We start from the raw sequence: 17,908 nt of genomic DNA, 5'->3' as shown, positions 1-17,908 counted from the left end.
CGAGACGGGGGAAGAGCTGGTCACCTCGACGGCCGCGGAGGGCCAGGTTGCGAGGGAACAACACTACAACCGACGGGAGGCGGATCCGGTTCCATCGACTCGTCGCCAGCTGCGGCCGCCGTCCCTGGTTGTGTAGGAGGGGCAGCATCATTTGCCGACGAAAGGCCAGCTGAGCGCCTGGCAGCAGAGCGTCCCGGCGAAACTGAGGACGGCCGGGAGCAGCGACTCACGGATGGAGCGTCAGACGAAACGCGCCGGGGTGGAGAGGGGGATAGAGATTCCTTCTTGGAGGCCTTCTTGGAAGGCCGAGGAGGCACAGGGATGGTGGGCGGGACCCGAAGAAGGTCCTCACGCGCGGGGTCCGTTTTGGAACGCCAGACCTCGGAAGCTGGGGTCCGGAACGTTTCCCCGATGGACACCTGAGAAGAGGATCGCTTCTCAGGTGGTGTGGGAGGAGGAGGAGGAGGAGGAGGAAGGGTGGCCCCTGGGGCAGAGGGGGTGGGGGCCACGGGGGAGGAGGATTTGGAAGGGAGGGATCTGGGAGGCGGAGGCAGAGCCCCCTGATGGGCGGAGGAGGCGGAGGGGGGACAGGATAGGGGTGAGGATACCGCGGAAGGAGTGGACACAACTGAGGCAAACGAGGTGGTCAATGGCACGGGATGGAGGCGGTCATACTTCTTCCTGGCCTCAGAATAAGAGAGTCGATCCAAAGTTTTGATTGCTTGTATCTTCTTCTCCTTCTGATATGCGGGGCAGTCTGAGGATCTAGGCGAGTGGACGCCAGGACAATTAATGCACCGAGGTGGTGGGGTGCATGTATGTTCCTCACGAAGAGGACGTCCACAATCGCCACAAAGGGGCTCAGCCTCACACCGTGACGACATGTGCCCAAAGCGCAAACACCTAAAACAGCACATAGGAGGTGGGACGTAAGGTCGCACGTCACACCGGTAGCACATCACCTTTACCTTCTCTGGGAGAACGTCCCCCTCGAAGGCGAGGATAAAGGCCCTGGTGTCGATGGGATGGTCTTTGGGGCCGCGCTGGACTCGCTGTGTTGTCAGGGGGCTACAACCTACAGGGTACATGACGACCCCACCACAACGGGCTGGCTACCGTGCTGGATTTCTGGTGCCATGGAAAGTCCATCATGATCGCTGGTGCAGATGGAGATGCACTATGGGCGTAACTTGGACAACGCATCAGGCGTTTAGGCCCAATTTGAGGAATAGTGGGTATGGTTACAACGCCGGTGCAATGCTGAGTGCCAAGGTCTTAGTGCACTTAGGACCAGTGGTACACCACGTAAGGTGTCCTTCCCCAAAAGGCTCGTACTTCTGTAGAATTTTGAAAAATGGAGGTCAAACCCCAAGGGGGACCATCACATGGAAGGCCGGAACGGTTGAAACTCCTTTTAGTCGCCTCTTACGACAGGCAGAAATACCTCGGGCCTATTCTTACCCCGGACCCGCAGGGGGGGGAAACTTTCTGATCAGCCCTGGAACTCACAATTACAGATAAAGGGATGTAAGGAGAAATGATTGGGCTCATGTACCGTCATGTGTCCTTCCTGTTACTACCCTGTTCATATAAAACCTCTGAAACAAGTAGGCCTTCAGCTATCTCAGTATCAATTAACTACAACACAGACTGAGTAAGGTTTCAGATCTCAATAATAGGGCAATAAAATATGTAGGCCTTGCTTAATAACAGTTTCAGCTAACAAATTATGAAACAGCTCTTAATTCAAGTAATTGAGAACAGGCAGGCCTACCATAATAACAGCTTCAGTTAAGCAAAATTGCCAAATGCGAAACAGGCAGGCCTTCTTTACTTGTAAGATTAATCATGTGATGCTACATATGCAGTTTAATAAATAACATCAAAAATCGGGTTTGTTTTCAAAGGTTTGCACCTCGAAACACTCAACGGCAAGTGAATTCCAATTTTCATCAGTTCATTCTCGTTGACGAGAGCTACCGCACAATAACAATTGACTCCACATTTAACAGCTAGTGAACCTCTTGTCACTAATCACCACAGAACAACGTAACTACTAGTGCCGAATGCACCGCTGTAACGGTACACTATTACGCGCTGTGGTCTCTGCATGCCAAATCATCTGCCCAAACTAGTTACTTTTTTCCGCAGCAGAGCTTAACTACCTTTTACGCCTTGAGATAGAAGCATTCTGAAGTAAGCCAGCTTAATCTGAATAGACACCACTTATGCTAGGTGACTGATCGGTTGCCGGCCGGTGTGGCCGAGCAGTTCGAGGCACTGCAGTCTGAAACCGCTCGACCGCTACGGTCGCAGGTTCGAATCCTGCCTCGGGCATGGATGTGTGTGGTGTCATTAGGTTCGTTAGATTTAAGTAGTTCTAACTTCTAGGGGTATGTACCCGTGGTCCAAGGGTAGCGTCTTTGATTCATAATCACAACGTATTCGTTCCCGGGTTCGATCCGCGCCACTGCCTAAATTTTGATAAATAATCAGCATTGGCGGCCGAAGACTTCCGGGATAAGAAGTCAGCCTCATTCTGCCAACGGCCTTGTCAAAGAGGGCGGAGGAGCGGATAGAGGTTCAGGGCACTCTCTTGTCCTAGGGGTGGGAAATAGCCCCTAAAGGCGGAAGAATCAGCAATGATCAACGAAATGAGGATGCAGAATGCAATAGAAACCACTGCATTAAAGACACGTAACGTGTATCCACAGGACATATGGCCTGTAATTGAAGAAGTATCATGATGATCTCTCCATTGGCAAAACATTCCGGAATAGTCCCCCTTTCGGATCTCCGGGAGGGGACTGCCAAGGAGTAGGTTACCATGAGAAAAAGATTGAATAATCAACGAAAGGATAACGTTCTACGAGTCGGGGCGTGGAATGTCAGAAGCTTGAACGTGGTAGGGAAACTAGAAAATCTGAAAATGGAAATGCAAAGGCTCAATCTAGATATAGTAGGGGTCAGTGAAGTGAAGTGGAAGGAAGACAAGGATTTCTGGTCAGATGAGTATCGGGTAATATCAGCAGCAGCAGAAAATGGTATAACAGGTGTAGGATTCGTTATGAATAGGAAGGCAGGTCAAAGGGTGTGTTACTGTGAACAGTTCAGTGACCGGGTTGTTCTAATCAGAATCGACAGCAGACCAACACCGACAACGATAGTTCAGGTATACATGCCGACGTCGCAAGCTGAAGATGAACAGATAAAGAAAGTGTATGAGGATATTGAAAGGGTAATGCAGTATGTAAAGGGGGACGAAAATCTAATAGTCATGGGCGACTGGAATGCAGTTGTAGGGGAAGGAGTAGAAGAAAAGGTTACAGGAGAATATGGGCTTGGGACAAGGAATGAAAGAGGAAATAGACTAATAGAGTTCTGTAACAAGTTTCAGCTAGTAATAGCGAATACCCTGTTCAAGAATCACAAGAGGAGGAAAGGCGGGGAGATACGGGAAGATTTCAATTAGATTACATCATGGTCAGATTCCGAAATCAGATACTGGGTTGTTAGGCGTACCCAGGATCAGATGTAGACTCAGATCACAATATAGTAGTGGTGAAGAGTAGGCTGAAGTTCAAGACATTAGTCAGGAATAATCAATACGCAAAGAAGTGGGATACGGAAGTACTAAGGAATGACGAGATACGTTTGAAGTTCTCTAACGCTATAGATACAGCAATAAAGAATAGCGCAGTAGGCAGTAAAGTTGAAGAGGAATGGACATCTCTAAAAAGGGCCATCACAGAAGTCGGGAAGGAAAACATAGGTACAAAGAAGGTAGCTGCGAAGAAACCATGGGTAACAGACGAAATACTTCAGTTGATTGATGAAAGGAGTAAATACAAACATGTTCCGGGAAAATCAGGAATACAGAAATACAAGTCGCTGAGGAATGAAATAAATAGGAAGTGCAGGGAAGATAAGACGAAATGGCTGCAGGAAAAATGTGAAGACATCGAAAAAGATATGATTGTCGGAAGGACAGACTCAGCATACAGGAAAGTCAAAACAACCTTTGGTAACATTAAAAGCAACGGTGGTAACATTAAGAGTGCAATGGGAATTCAACTGTTAAATGCAGAGGAGAGAGCAGATAGGTGGAAAGAATACATTGAAAGCCTCTATGAGGGTGAAGATTTGTCTGATGTGGAAGAAGAAGAAACAGGAGTCGATTTAGAAGAGATAGGGGATCCAGTATTAGAATCGGAATTTAAAAGAGCTTTGGAGGACTTACGGTCAAATAAGGCAGAAGGGATAGATAACATTCCATCAGTTTCTAAAATCATTGGGAGAAGTGGCAACAAAACGACTATTCACGTTGGTGTGTAGAATATATGAGTCTGGCGACATACCATCTGACTTTCGGAAAAGCATCATCCACACAATTCCGAAGACGGCAAGAGCTGACAAGTGCGAGAATTATCGCATAATCAGCTTAACAGCTCATTCATCGAAGCTGCTTACAAGAATAATATACAGAAGAATGGAAAAGAAAATTGAGAATGCGCTAGGTGACGATCAGTTTGGCTTTAGGAAAAGTAAAGGGACGAGAGAGGCTATTCTGACGTTAAGGCTAATAATGGAAGCAAGGCTAAAGAAAAATCAAGACACTTTCATAGGATTTGTCGACCTGGAAAAAGCGTTCGACAATATAAAATGGTGCAAGCTGTTCGAGATTCTGAATAAAGTAGGGGTAAGCTATAGGGAGAGACGGGTCATCTACAATACGTACAACAATCAAGAGGGAATAGTAAGAGTGGACGATCAAGAACGAAGTGCTCGTATTAAGAAGGGTGTAAGACAAGGCTGTAGCCTTGCGCCCCTACTCTTCAATCTGTACATCGAGGAAGCAATGATGGAAATAAATGAAAGGTTCAGGAGTGGAATTAAAATACAAGGTGAAAGGATATCAATGATACGATTCGCTGGTGACATTGCTATTCTGAGTGAAAGTGAAGAAGAATTAAATGATCTGCTGAACGGAATGAAAAGTCTAATGAGTACAAAGTATGGTTTGAGAGTCAATCGGAGAAAGACGAAGGTAATGAGAAGTAGTAGAAATGAGAACAGCGAGAAACTTATCAGGATTGATGGTCATGAAGTCAGTGAAGTTAAGGAATTCTGCTACCTAGGCAGTAAAATAACCAATGATGGACGGAGCAAGGAGGACATCAAAAGCAGACTCGCTATGGCAAAGAAGGCATTTCTGGCCAAAAGAAGTCTACTAATATCAAATACCAGCCTTAATTTGAGGAAGAAATTTCTGAGGATGTACGTCTGGAGTACAGCATTGTATGGTAGTGAAACATGGACTGTGGGAAAACCGGAACAGAAGAGAATCGAAGCATTTGAGATGTGGTGCTATAGACGAATGTTGAAAATTAGGTGGACTGATAAGCTAAGGAATGAGGAGGTTCTACGCAGAATCGGTGAGGAAAGGAACATGTGGAAAACACTGATAAGGAGAAGGGACAGGATGATAGGAGATCTGCTAAGACATGAGGGAATGACTTCCATGGTACTAGAGGGAGCTGTAGAGTGCAAAAACTGTAGAGGAAGAAAGAGATTGGAATACGTCAAGCAAATAATTGAGGAGGTAGGTTGCAATTGCTACTCTGAGATGAAGAGGTTAGGACAGGAAAGGAATTCGTGGCGGGCCGCATCAAACCAGTCAGTAGACTGATGACCAAAAAAAAAGTTCTAGGGGACTGATGATCTCAGATGTTAAGTCCCATAGTGTTCAGAGCCATTTTTAAATGATCTGTACACTATCCTAAGAGAGCGTGGTGCACTCACATCTAAACTAGAATTAGAAGGCAGCCAGATCGGGCCCAAGAAAATTTGGTACACTCGTACTTTTAATTTTAAAACTATCAAAAGACCACGCCAATAGCTCTTTATGAAACTGCAAATCATTAATTCTTTGCTCACACTGAGTATGGCAAACACACGTATGTTTCAAGAGGATACAAGGAATAAAACACATAGGGACTGCCGCTAATGGTGCAACCCTCCGCTTTTACCGCTGTGCCCCCCCCCCCCCCCAAAAAAAAGGCTGAACAAGGATATCAAATACAATCTTCCACGACCACTAATCAAGTTCCGCCAAACGAATGTAAAACTTCATTGTAGGACACTTTTCCTTTTTTTTTTTTTTTTGGACATCAGTCTTGTGACTGGTTTGGTGCGACCCGCCAGGAATTCCTCTACTGTGATAGACTCTTCATCTCAGAGTAGCACTTGCAACCTACGGATGTCATTCCTTCATGTCTTACCAGATGTCCTATCATCCTGTCCTTTCTCCTTATCAGTGTTTTCCACACATTCCTTTCCTTCAGATTCTGCGCAGAACCTCCTCATTCCTTACCTTATCAGTCCACCTAATTTTCAACATTCGTCTGTAGCACCACATCTCAAATACTTCGATTATCTTCTTTTCCGTGTTTTCCCACAGTTGATGTTTCACTGCCATACAATGCTGTATTCCAGACATACATTCTCAGAAATTTATTCCACAAATTAAGGCCTCTTGTTTGATATTAGTAGACTTCTCTTGGCCAGGAATGCCCTTTTTGCCATAGCGAGTCTGCTTTTGATGTCCTCATTGCTCCGTCCGTCATTGGTTATTTTGCCGACTAGGTAGTAGAATTCTTTAACTTCATCTACTTCGTGACCATCAATCCTGATGTTAAGTTTCTCGCTGTTCTCATTTCTACTACTTCTCATTACCTTCGTCTTTCTTTGTACTCATTAAAGTGTTCATTCTGTTCAGCAGATCGTGTAACGCTTCTTCACTTTCACTCTGGGTAGCAATGTCATCAGCGAATCGTACCAATGATATCCTTTCACCTTGAATTTTAATTCAACTATTGAACCTTTCTTTTTTCCGTCATTGCTTCCTCGATATACAGACTGTAGGAGCGAAAAGCTACATCCTTGTCTTACACTCTTTTCAATACGAGCACTTCGTTCTTTTTCGTCCACTCTTATTATTCCCTCTTGGCGGTTGTTATTTATTGTACATGTCCGATCTCTCCCTATAACTTACCCCTACTTTACTCGGAATTTTGAACATCTTGCACCATTTTACATTGTCACAATTTTTCCGACCGGAGCGTGTCTACGGAAAACTACCGCCAACTACGGCGGCGACACTACACTAAAATACTTAATAGCAGACCTGTGGTGCGACACCAAACCAATCATCTCAGCATAAATTAACGGTCTACATTCCATAAGCGAGTGAATGTACTTTGCATCAACTGCGCCGCCCACTGTTTTAATACCCTCCGATCAAACCGACAGTTCAGCAGATCTTGCGATATCCCCAGCGCAACAACTGCAGAAGCAACGTCGTGGCCGCGAACACCAGCCATTAACACCTGGCTGCCCAGGCTACGAGCGAACACGACAAGGATTCAAATCGGCCCACAAATATGCCCAGCAACCATTCGCTGGGCACGGGCTCCGTGCCCAAGACGCTTGCGCGAGTGCTCGCCTTACTCGCCGGTTGGACCTCTCAGGCCGTCCTGCTCGCTCCGTTACCACTCGCCAACTCGCCACGCCACAACACGCCCTCTACCCCATCAACAACCTCGAGCAAAGATCTTAGTGGCTTCAAACACGAGGGAGATCTCACGATAAACGCCAGCAACCCTGCCACGGCTCAACTCCTGATAAAATACTCGCCGTCCAATTCTTGTCTTTTTCATTTATACAGAAAATAGCTGCTTCCCTGTTATGTGAGTTCAGTCTTCAGAAGAAAATTGGGATGTATTACGTACTTAAATGAAAAGAGGTTTCCTCATTATGGGAACTGTATCTTAAGACTGATACGTGTTACAAACCGGACACAATAGGAAGGACCAGGCCCCTTCGCTTTTTTCTTTTATCACTCGTTTATTACATCAGAGAAATACACATTTTAAGACAAAATTTAACTACATGAAATATTGCTCCCAGTAAAGGTTAGCATAAGCAGTGACAAAACTTAGTTCTCTTAAGGGTTTCTGCTGGCAACAAATTTTAAGGAGGCAATGTAAGGTTTATATCAATTTAGCACAAATACGTAGCTAGTGATTGAATCACGACATAGACACTTCTACAATTTCGGCAACAAATAAATAGCGTGAATTTGTAGTCACAGTAACCAACTAATCAACAGCCTTGCCATTGAATAAGTAGTAGGCCATTTGGAACGAATTAGCAATACCCAGCAACTAGAGGAGTTAATAGCAACAGTCTTTAAATGCCTTGCTCCCCATTAAATAAACAAACTTACAGTAATTAAATGAATAACAAATCAAACACACTACGCTCCACTCAAACTCTTCAGTGGAAGCCAACCCAAAATGAAGATTCCATTAACTGACTAGCACTGAAGTCACACTAAAGCTCATCTCTATGTTCCCAGACACACATGGGGCAAACTTATACAAGACAAGATTTTGAAGGGAGCACATCAGAAAAACCGATAGTGGAGCTAATTCGTGCCACTGAAAATTAAGGTACTAGACCGGGGCACGAGGTGGTATACAATGAGGTTGCCTTAGTGCTATACTTTTCTCCAAAATTTTAGTTCAAACGGCCAATTCAAAATTAAGTGCACATAAACTAGCATAATTAACGAGGGGTGACATCAGGTCGCTCGAAGGGATGACAACACTTAATTGAAAAGACGAATGCCGGAGGCGGCAGTAACATCAAACACCTTCTCCGAGTTTTAACCAGGAGTCACTTCCCGCTATACAAGTAAACATTTAACCAAGCACAAGGATGGAAGCCCAAAGAGAAAATTCAAATAAAACCCCCAAAAAATTATAAAGGACAGGGAACCCCAACTATTTAAATTTAAAAGAATTAGCTCTCCCCAGAGGCAGTGTAAACGCTAAGGCCATACTTAAGAGGCCACCAAAATTGGTTACAAAAGTCTTATTCATTTGCTCCTTTTCTTTAAAAGAAACACAAGGCTGCTTAACTTCTGCTGGACGTCCGGTATGGCTCGTGTAGGATACACCAGGCAGCAACCCAAGCTAGGCGGTCGCAAGGCACGGCGAGCAAAATGAGGAGAGCAGACAGGCAGGCAGCCAACACATATCCTCCATCCTGAACTGGCAGACCGCGTACAACCAACTCAACATATACGTGATTGCTTCCCACCTCGTACCTCGCGGCATCCCAGCAGTTAGCCCCAGCAAACGTCAACTGCCACTCGCTCCGCGAATGCGGAAAACAACAAGGCAAGCAAATATACGAAATATTGTAGGATCGATAATGGACACACAAGAGACTGGCGCGTCAGCAACGAGCGCCACGGCTCAAAGATCTTCTCAAAAGGACTACCCTCACTTAACGTTTAAGAAAGTGCAGGGTTTTTCATTCACTTACTGTGGGTGTGACGGCTTTCAAGTGCCCGATAGCAGTTGACTGTTACATTTAAACAAAATTGTTTGACGTGAAATTGTAAATACATGCACTTCACGCAAGGAGTAAAACGCCAGTGCAGAAAACTAGTTTCTGTGACGTTTTTAAAATTCACGTCACAAACCGAACTTAAATTGCTGATTTGGTTTAACTCAAAAGAAAAAAATCAAGTCAGTAGAATAAAGTAAGATGACTATAAAATGGTGTGAAATTGAAAGATTGTCCGCCTCTGTAGCGTAGCGGTAGCGTTACAGCCTACCCCGCAGAGGGCCCGGGTTCGATTCCCGGCAGGGGACTGGGTGTTGTGTGTCCATCATCATTGACTCGCAAGTCGCCGAAGTGACGTCAGCTAAAAAGGACTAGCAATATGGTGGCCGAACTCCCCCAAATGGATCCTCCCGGCCAACAATGCCATACGATCATTTCATTTCATCGAAAGACTTGCACCAAGCTTGGCGGCACATGTTATTAATTTTTTTGTGTTTTATGGGAGCCGCATGCGATGATTACTGGGGAGGACTTACGCATTTCCCTTTAGCAATTAATCTCTCTGGGGTACCTCTCCATGAAAATGCTTAAAGAAATGAATGTTAGAGATGAGTCGGGACCGACGACCATACCTCACGACAACCTTACTCGGTAAAAAAAAAATATTTTCTGTTGCACGCTGACATAAATCATCGAAAAGATTGTGCCCTTTAGAACAGATTTTATCGAAATTTATGCAGCAAGCGAAATGGAATCAAAGGCGAAATGTTCGGTCAAATGTGCGCCCGTAAAACAGTCTTGTTTTTTAACGGCCAGCAGCTTTAACTGCCATAATTTGTGCAGGGGTGATCTGCCTGTTTGCTCAAAGTGAATACGAACATCCGGTAAACTGATAAAGAGAATACCTAAATGCTGTGGAAAAACGCTCCGGTGGCGGTCGGAAAAGACGCTGACAATGAGAATGGAGAAGCATTGTGCCGTCTAGGCGGGAGTCACGGCAGGCGGGCCGCTGCTTTGCCTCGGAATAAGGATGTGGAAGGCGCCGCAGAGAGGGGCAATACCGATACTTATGCCTTATTCACGGCTGCCTCTCTGCCTCGGCGATCGCCCGCATTGCGTGTGGCGGTTAATAATGACAAAGACTACCTGTTAGAAACAACAGACGTCATAAATCATTACAATAAGACTCGAGAAATTGGGTCCCAGCTTGTTGTAAGCTAGTCACTAACAGCCTACAGTATGATGATAGCTGTATGGACACGAAACTTACAGTCGGTGATAAAGAGCATAATGGTACGTGCCTACACGCCACTTAGTCCGTTTTTTAAATCGTAAGCACAGTTTCTTACAGCAATCGTGAGCGTTTATTTGAAGGAAGAAGTCTGTAAAGTACTTAAGAGTCCGCTGTGAAATAAAAGCTGCTGAGCGACTCGTTCGATACTGGCATCTTCTTTCACAGTCCATTCTTCCTCGTACTGCACGTCGACAAATATTTCGGTCATACGCATTTACTTTAACACCCATAGTCTCTTACATTAAAAAGAACGTTCAAGGATATATGAGAGGTATAATGATTTACTAATAATTAATAATTACAAATTATTTTCGTTTTACTATGAACAAAACAGCGGTGATTTTCGCATTTTCCACTAAAGTACAGGGAGTTAGGGGTATAAGTACAGATATTCTTATAATTAGTACTTTAATATGTACCCCACGACAGTGTGTAGGTTCTTTTTCTTGCGCGTCTAACGTCTTCCCACAAACGTCACATAATTTACTACCTGATGTTTTCCGCACGGTCGTAATTATACTACGAAGTGGACTACAGCTGGCAGTATAGGCGATCCGTTTTACGTCCAAGCATCCACTCTTCAACATCTGACCTGCTGCCCAGCGTAAAGCAAACATAAATGTCTTGCTTGCACCAGATTTATTTGGCGGTACTATCCAACTTAGAAACATAACTACTTGTAACAGCTGTAATTATTAGCCAGAAAATGAAGTAAATACAGATGTAACGATGTTAAGTACACTTTCCTCAATCATCAACAGAAAAACTGGAAATCTGTGGTAAGATCTTGCTGGACCAAACTGCTGAGGTCATCGATCCCTAAGATTATACAATACTTAATCTACCCTAAGGACAACACACACACCCATGCCCGAGGGAGGACTCGAATCTCCGACGGAGGGATCAACAGAAACATCTGCACTTTTATCCCTAAAATTTTTTATATACTATTTTTTTCCTAGTTCAACAACGAGGACTGCAGAGCGTACCATTTATCATATGGAATTTTTTTTTTTTTGCGTGACTCATTTCTAAATTTCCCACTAACGGCGAAAACGTTGCACAGTGCATGAGCCAGGTTGAGAGTTCAAGATCTTACGGCTACCAGGTACTACATAATTTGGATGTTTAGTATTTACTACGCTTATGAAAGAATTTAAAATTTGAAATAGTGTCATAATCTGCTCATTGAGAGGTATAAGATCACATCAAAGGTTTAGCTCGAGGATACAATTGTTGGTTGATATTCCGCTGCGAGAGAGCGGGATAAGGCATGAAGCTGTGCAGATAATGAATCTAAATGTTGTGGTGTTTGGGTACTTGGATTGCTAATTACTGGGTACGCTATTGGAAGCTGGGACTGAGTTTTGCGATTGATGTATAGGGACTAAAGGTGCTCCAAAAAAATAGATGGTGTGGAAAGGTAATGAGTTAATATAGGATGCGAGCTTAGGAAGGTAGATTGACGCGGAAAGTGAGGCAGAGTGTATGTGTTTACAGAATTTTTAGAATTCAAGGGAGGCATAGATCCACGCAATTGTAGCTATGTGGCAGCAAAACGACTATTCACATTGGTGTGTAGAATGTGTAAGTCTGACAACATACCATCTGACTTTCGGAAAAATATCCTCACGGGATTCCGAAGACTGCAAGAGCTGAAATGAACGAGAATTATCGCACAGTCAGTGTAACAGATCATCCACCGAAGTTGGTAACAAGAATAATATACAGAATAATGGAAAAGAAAATTAAGGATGTGCTGGGTGACGATCAGTTCGGCTTTAGAAAAGGTAAAGGCACCAGAGAGGCAATTATTACGTTGCGGTTGATGATGGAAGCAAGACTAAAAAAAACCAAGACACGTTGATAGGATTTGTCGACCTGCAAAAAGTATTCGACAGTGTAAAATGGTGCAAGATGTTCAAAATTCGGAGAAAAGTAGGGGTAAGCCATGTGGGCAGACGGGTAGTATACAATATGTACAAGAACTAAGACGGAATAATCGTAGTGGACGACCAACAACGAAGCGCTCGGATTAAAAAGGGTGTAGCAAAGGGGTGTATTCTTTCACCCCTACTCTTCAATCTGCATATCGAAGAAGCAGTGATGGAAGTAAAAGGAAGTTTCAGCAATTGAATTAAAATTCAAGGTGAAAGAATATCAATTATATTCATTCATTGATGACATTGCTATCCTCACTGAAAGTGAAGAAGAATTACATGATCTATTGAATGGAATGACCAGTCTAATGAGTGCAGATTACAGACTGAGAGCAGATCAAAGAAAGAGAAAAGTAATGAGACATAGCAGAAATAAGAATGGCGGGAATCTTAATATGAGGATTAATGGTCATAAAGTAGATGTTAAGGAATTCTACTACCTAGGCACCAAAATAACCAATGACGGACGGAACAAGGAGGATATCAAAAGCAGACTAGCACTCGTAAAAAGGGCATTCCTGGCCACGAGAAGTCTACTAGTAGCAAACATAGGCCTTAATTTGAGGAAGAAATTTCTGAGAAGGTACGCATTGTAGTGGAACATGGACTGTGTGTAAATCGGAACAGACGAGAGCCTAAGCATTGGAGATGTGGTGCTGCGGACAAATGTTAAAAATTAGGTGGTCTAATAAAATAAGGAATGAGAAGGTTCTGTGCAGAACTGGAGAGGAAAGGAATATGTGGAAAACACTAATATGGAGAAGGGATAGGATTATAGGACATATGCTAAGATATCAGCGAATAACTTCCGGATATTAGAGGAGGCTGTAGAGGGCAAAAACTGTAAAGGAAGACAGCGACTGGAATACACCCAATGAATAATTCAGGATGTTGGTTGCTTGTGAAATTCTCAGGTGAAGAGGTTAGCACAGGAGAGGAATTTACGGCGGGCCGCATTAAACCAGTCAGAATACAGTTGAAAAGAAAAAGAAAAAGCAGGCTGTTCCGAGCACTTATTCAAGATGCCCACCAGAGACGATTTCGCCAAACTCGTTCTTTGTTTGCTTTTCTAAAGCGGTACAAGAAAAGTGATACAAAAATTCGACATGGGACGGTAGTGAAGACAGAATCTGAGCCACAAATTGAGTGACCGCGTGCGCTGTCATCCACATTGTGTGAACTACTGACACTAACTGTATCTGGGCGGCCGCTTGTATTTCTGCGCGCAGCCGCCTGGTTGTCTTGCTTCGATGCTAATTAACTCAAACAGAGCAGCTTATCGAATTTTTTTTCTTGGCAAATATTTCTCAGGCCAATCTACGCCGCATGTCCGTTATTAGATTTACAGACTGTATCTGAGTACCCTGTGTAGGACTCGGGAATGCATTTATCGCACCCGGTGTTCGCGATATTTTCAGTATCGTCACGCAACATTTTCTGGTCTTTACCGGGCCAAATTTGCTCATGGGCAAAAGTAGGTCAAATGACTCTGAGCACTATGGGACTTATCATCTGAGGTCATCAGTCCCCTAGAACTTAGAACTACTTAAAACTAACTAACCTAAGGACATCACACACACATCCATGCCCGAGGCAGGATTCGAACCTGCGACAGGAGTGGTAGCGCGGTTCCAGATTAAAGCGCCTAGAACCGCTCGGCCACACACATGGGTGTGTTAATGGTATTAGCTGCAGAGATAGCTGGAGCAACATGGTTTTCAGTGGGCAATCGACAAGCGAAATAGTCTGCAGGAAGAATTTTGATTGGCTAAGAATCCAGATTTCAGGAATTTCATTGAACTAGAGAAATCTAGTCTCTTTCCTGAATCTTTCTGAAGGGAAGATTCTTTCAGTGGAACCTGGATTAGGACTGGTATGTCAGTTCCTAACTCTAGGAGGACTTTACTAACTAATAGCTGATCGGCGGTTGCAATTTTTATTATTCATATTCTGTTTTATCCTAGAGAGCTAACAATCACCCGAAGAAAGTCCTGTTCAAAGAAACGTACTCGGCGAGATATATTAGAGGACGAACACTTCGTATTGTCTGCCGTATAATCTGGCGTGTTTCAATTTAGTGTTATTTGTGTTAACTGTTTGTCCTGAATCTTTTCTCGTTAATTAGTATTGCAGAGTAAGTGGTAAAGAACGAGATGAAGTTTTGACGGAGATTGTTAGCACTGTGTATTTCAATTAGTCCCCTGATTTGCACTCCATTAGTGTTGCCGTAGGTTTCCGGTCGGTAGTGTCAAAGCTGTAAATCTTTATCAAGAATTAAAGAGACACTGGTAACCAATCAAAAACAGGGAATTGGCCACAGCCCGAAGAATAGAAGTTATTTTGCAGGAAATGGTACAAACACATCGCATAGGTGTATCGCGTACCTAGCGATGACCGGAAGCGTGTGGAATGCTGTCCGAACGTGCCTTGGCGATTGCGTTCAGCTTCCAAAGTGCAGGATTGTTACAATATTAACGGCATTATTAGTTGGAGGTATATGGAACGTCAGTTTGCGTTACCATCCGTAATGTCTACTAATGCTCAAAGGAGAACACATGGAAGGAAATAGCGCATTGCTAGTCATTTGGCCAGTTCGCGGTGTTCATTGGTTTATTGATGACGTGCTAAGCGGTGTCGAGATCAAAGCTAGCGCAGTAGCGGTCGTCATGCTTTTAGTTGATCCAGACTGGGATAGATACTTCAGGCTGAAATTTCCAAATACCATTAAGTCCTGGAACAACGCCAGACCCTTCTGCCACGGTCTTCAACTGTATATCTTATATGCTATTGGCATACAAAAAAAGGGAGTGGGTCATTGTGCTGGGCTCTGGGGAAGGAAGAGTTTCTTCGGTTTCAGACGCGCACCTGATTCACGACAATAAATATAAAGTTGCCTATACATGGGATTTATGAAAACACGCAGAAACAACGCACAACGATGCCTAATGTGGTGTAGGAAAAGCATTGGCATTCAAAAATGATTCGAAGCTTCCACTTTTCTCGAAATGGATAAATAAAGGTTCTGATGGTTCTCAAGAAAATCTTATACCGTTCTTCCTGCAAAATGGTAGCATGTACAAGTATGATGGATAGCGGTCACGCACCATTTTCTCTAAAGTTCATACCAGATGGAAGTGATGACTCCTGGTCAACATTTCGACATATACCCTTGTTAGATTGCGATTCTCTTCTTGCTCCATAGCAGCATCTACAACAGTGAAGGACATATGCCTCACACAACTGTACACAATGAAAAAACAGCAATATATTACGAATGTACTTATGTTCTTGCTGCATTTCGGCTTCCAGCAACTGTTCACGGTCGGTCAGCTGCCGCCTCAATGCTGCAACAGAGAGATCAAAAACTTTATAAGTAGTTGTTACGATCTGAATATGTCAAGAGCTGTTTTCTGAACATGTAAGCTATCCCACAGAATTTGGAGATGTAGTTACATGATCGTAGCACAACCTCTTTAGCTTGCTAGTAACTGTCCGATTCCAGCTGACACTCTAATGCTAGAACAGCAGAGGACTTGTTACGATATTACTGCTTTGGCGAATGTTTTCTGAACATGTAAACTTTCAACCCAAAATTTTGAGTCGTATTTACATGATGGTAGCACAAGCTCTTCGGCCTGATGGTCACTGTCAGCTTCCAGCTGACATTCTAATTCCGCCAGCATTTCGGTATCGAATGCTGTAATAGCAAGAAAAAGAAATAACTTTTACAGCCGCTTGTTACTAATAGTGTATCACAATCTACAAAAATTTGAATACTTTGCTAAGAAATTTAAAAGTGTCGCAATTTGAGGTCATAATTTCTTTTAAAAACACTTAGAAGACAATCGCTCCAATTTTGGCTGTTTCCCATCACCAATGCCGCTAGCTTCGCTACTGGTTGATCATTTTACATTGTGAGAATCACACAGGCACAACTAGGCACTGTCAAAGACTGATGATGACTGTGGTGGGGTATTGGGCTTTATATATCTTCAATCTCTGTTTTGCAGTGCACTAATAGGAACTCAGAATGCCGTATCAGCAAGTTACAACTTGTCCTCTTTTTCTTCAAGTCAGCTGCGGCAGGCTTGATTGAGAAACAGAATGCAGCTGTGAGAAAGAAGAATTTCTGGGACAAAGAGATAGAGGGAGCCATGGAAAACACCCTGCAGATCGACTGAAGTTCAAAAAAAATGGTTCAAATGGCTCTGAGCACTATGGGACTTAACATCTGTGGTCATCAGTCCTCTAGAACTTAGAACTACTTAAGCCTAACTAACCTAAGGACATCACACACATCCATGCCCGAGGCAGGATTCGAACCTGCGACCGTAGCAGTCGTGCGGTTACAGACTGCAGCGCCTAGAACCGCTCGGCCACCAGTGCTCGCATCGACTGTAGTATACGATGTGATCGGAAGGTAAGAGTAGCCTTGTTCTACGAAATGCAAATTATGTCCTCTGCAGTGCATAAGTCCCCAATTTCCTGTCATATGAATCTTTTTTTACTTCTACCATTTTATAAACAATTTCCATGAAAAATTTCCATTAATATTACATTCTCTGAACTGACAAATTTACAGTTAAAATTAAAAATTGCTGCTAAAACTCGAAATTCCCGCCAATAGGGTAGGTGTTGGAAGAGGAGGGGGTTTGGACCCACTCGCCGGCTGAGGAAAACAAGATGTCACCTGGGGTTGAGGATGGTAGGTGGGTAGAGGAGTGGGGGTAATTAATTGATCAAGTTCATTAATTTGCATATCAATATTGTTACAGAGCTTCAAGTGGAAGGGTTGGGGGTGAGGAGGTGGGCGTAACACAACAGTTGTAAGCATAATTTTATTGAAGTAACCATCTAAAGTTTTAAAAACGACACGAAGTAATTGATTTAAAACAATATGTCAATAAACCTTACAGTGAAGCTTTAATTTAGTATGGTATCTTGGCCAATAAAAAGTTTACAATCAGAAGTGAATGTAACACATGCCCTGATCCTATCAAAATTACTGCAGTTCCTCATTCGTTTATCCTTGCTCAATGCAAACAGCTTAAAAAAAAAACAAAAAAAAAAAAAAAAAAAAAAAAAACAGCGGAATTTGTCTCTGAACGGGACACGAAAATAAACATCTGAATACAGTACATATGAATAGCATGACAAGTTTCCGAACTCCCCCTGCCACAGAGTTCTCTCAGCCACATAGAACACGCCCGGTATTCAGGCGCCTGGGTTCAAAATGATTCAAATGGCTCTGAGCACT

This window comes from Schistocerca piceifrons, chromosome 1 (assembly GCF_021461385.2).
Source record: "Schistocerca piceifrons isolate TAMUIC-IGC-003096 chromosome 1, iqSchPice1.1, whole genome shotgun sequence".
NCBI classification, from domain to species: Eukaryota; Metazoa; Arthropoda; class Insecta; order Orthoptera; family Acrididae; genus Schistocerca; species Schistocerca piceifrons.
This window is presented reverse-complemented; position numbering follows the sequence as displayed.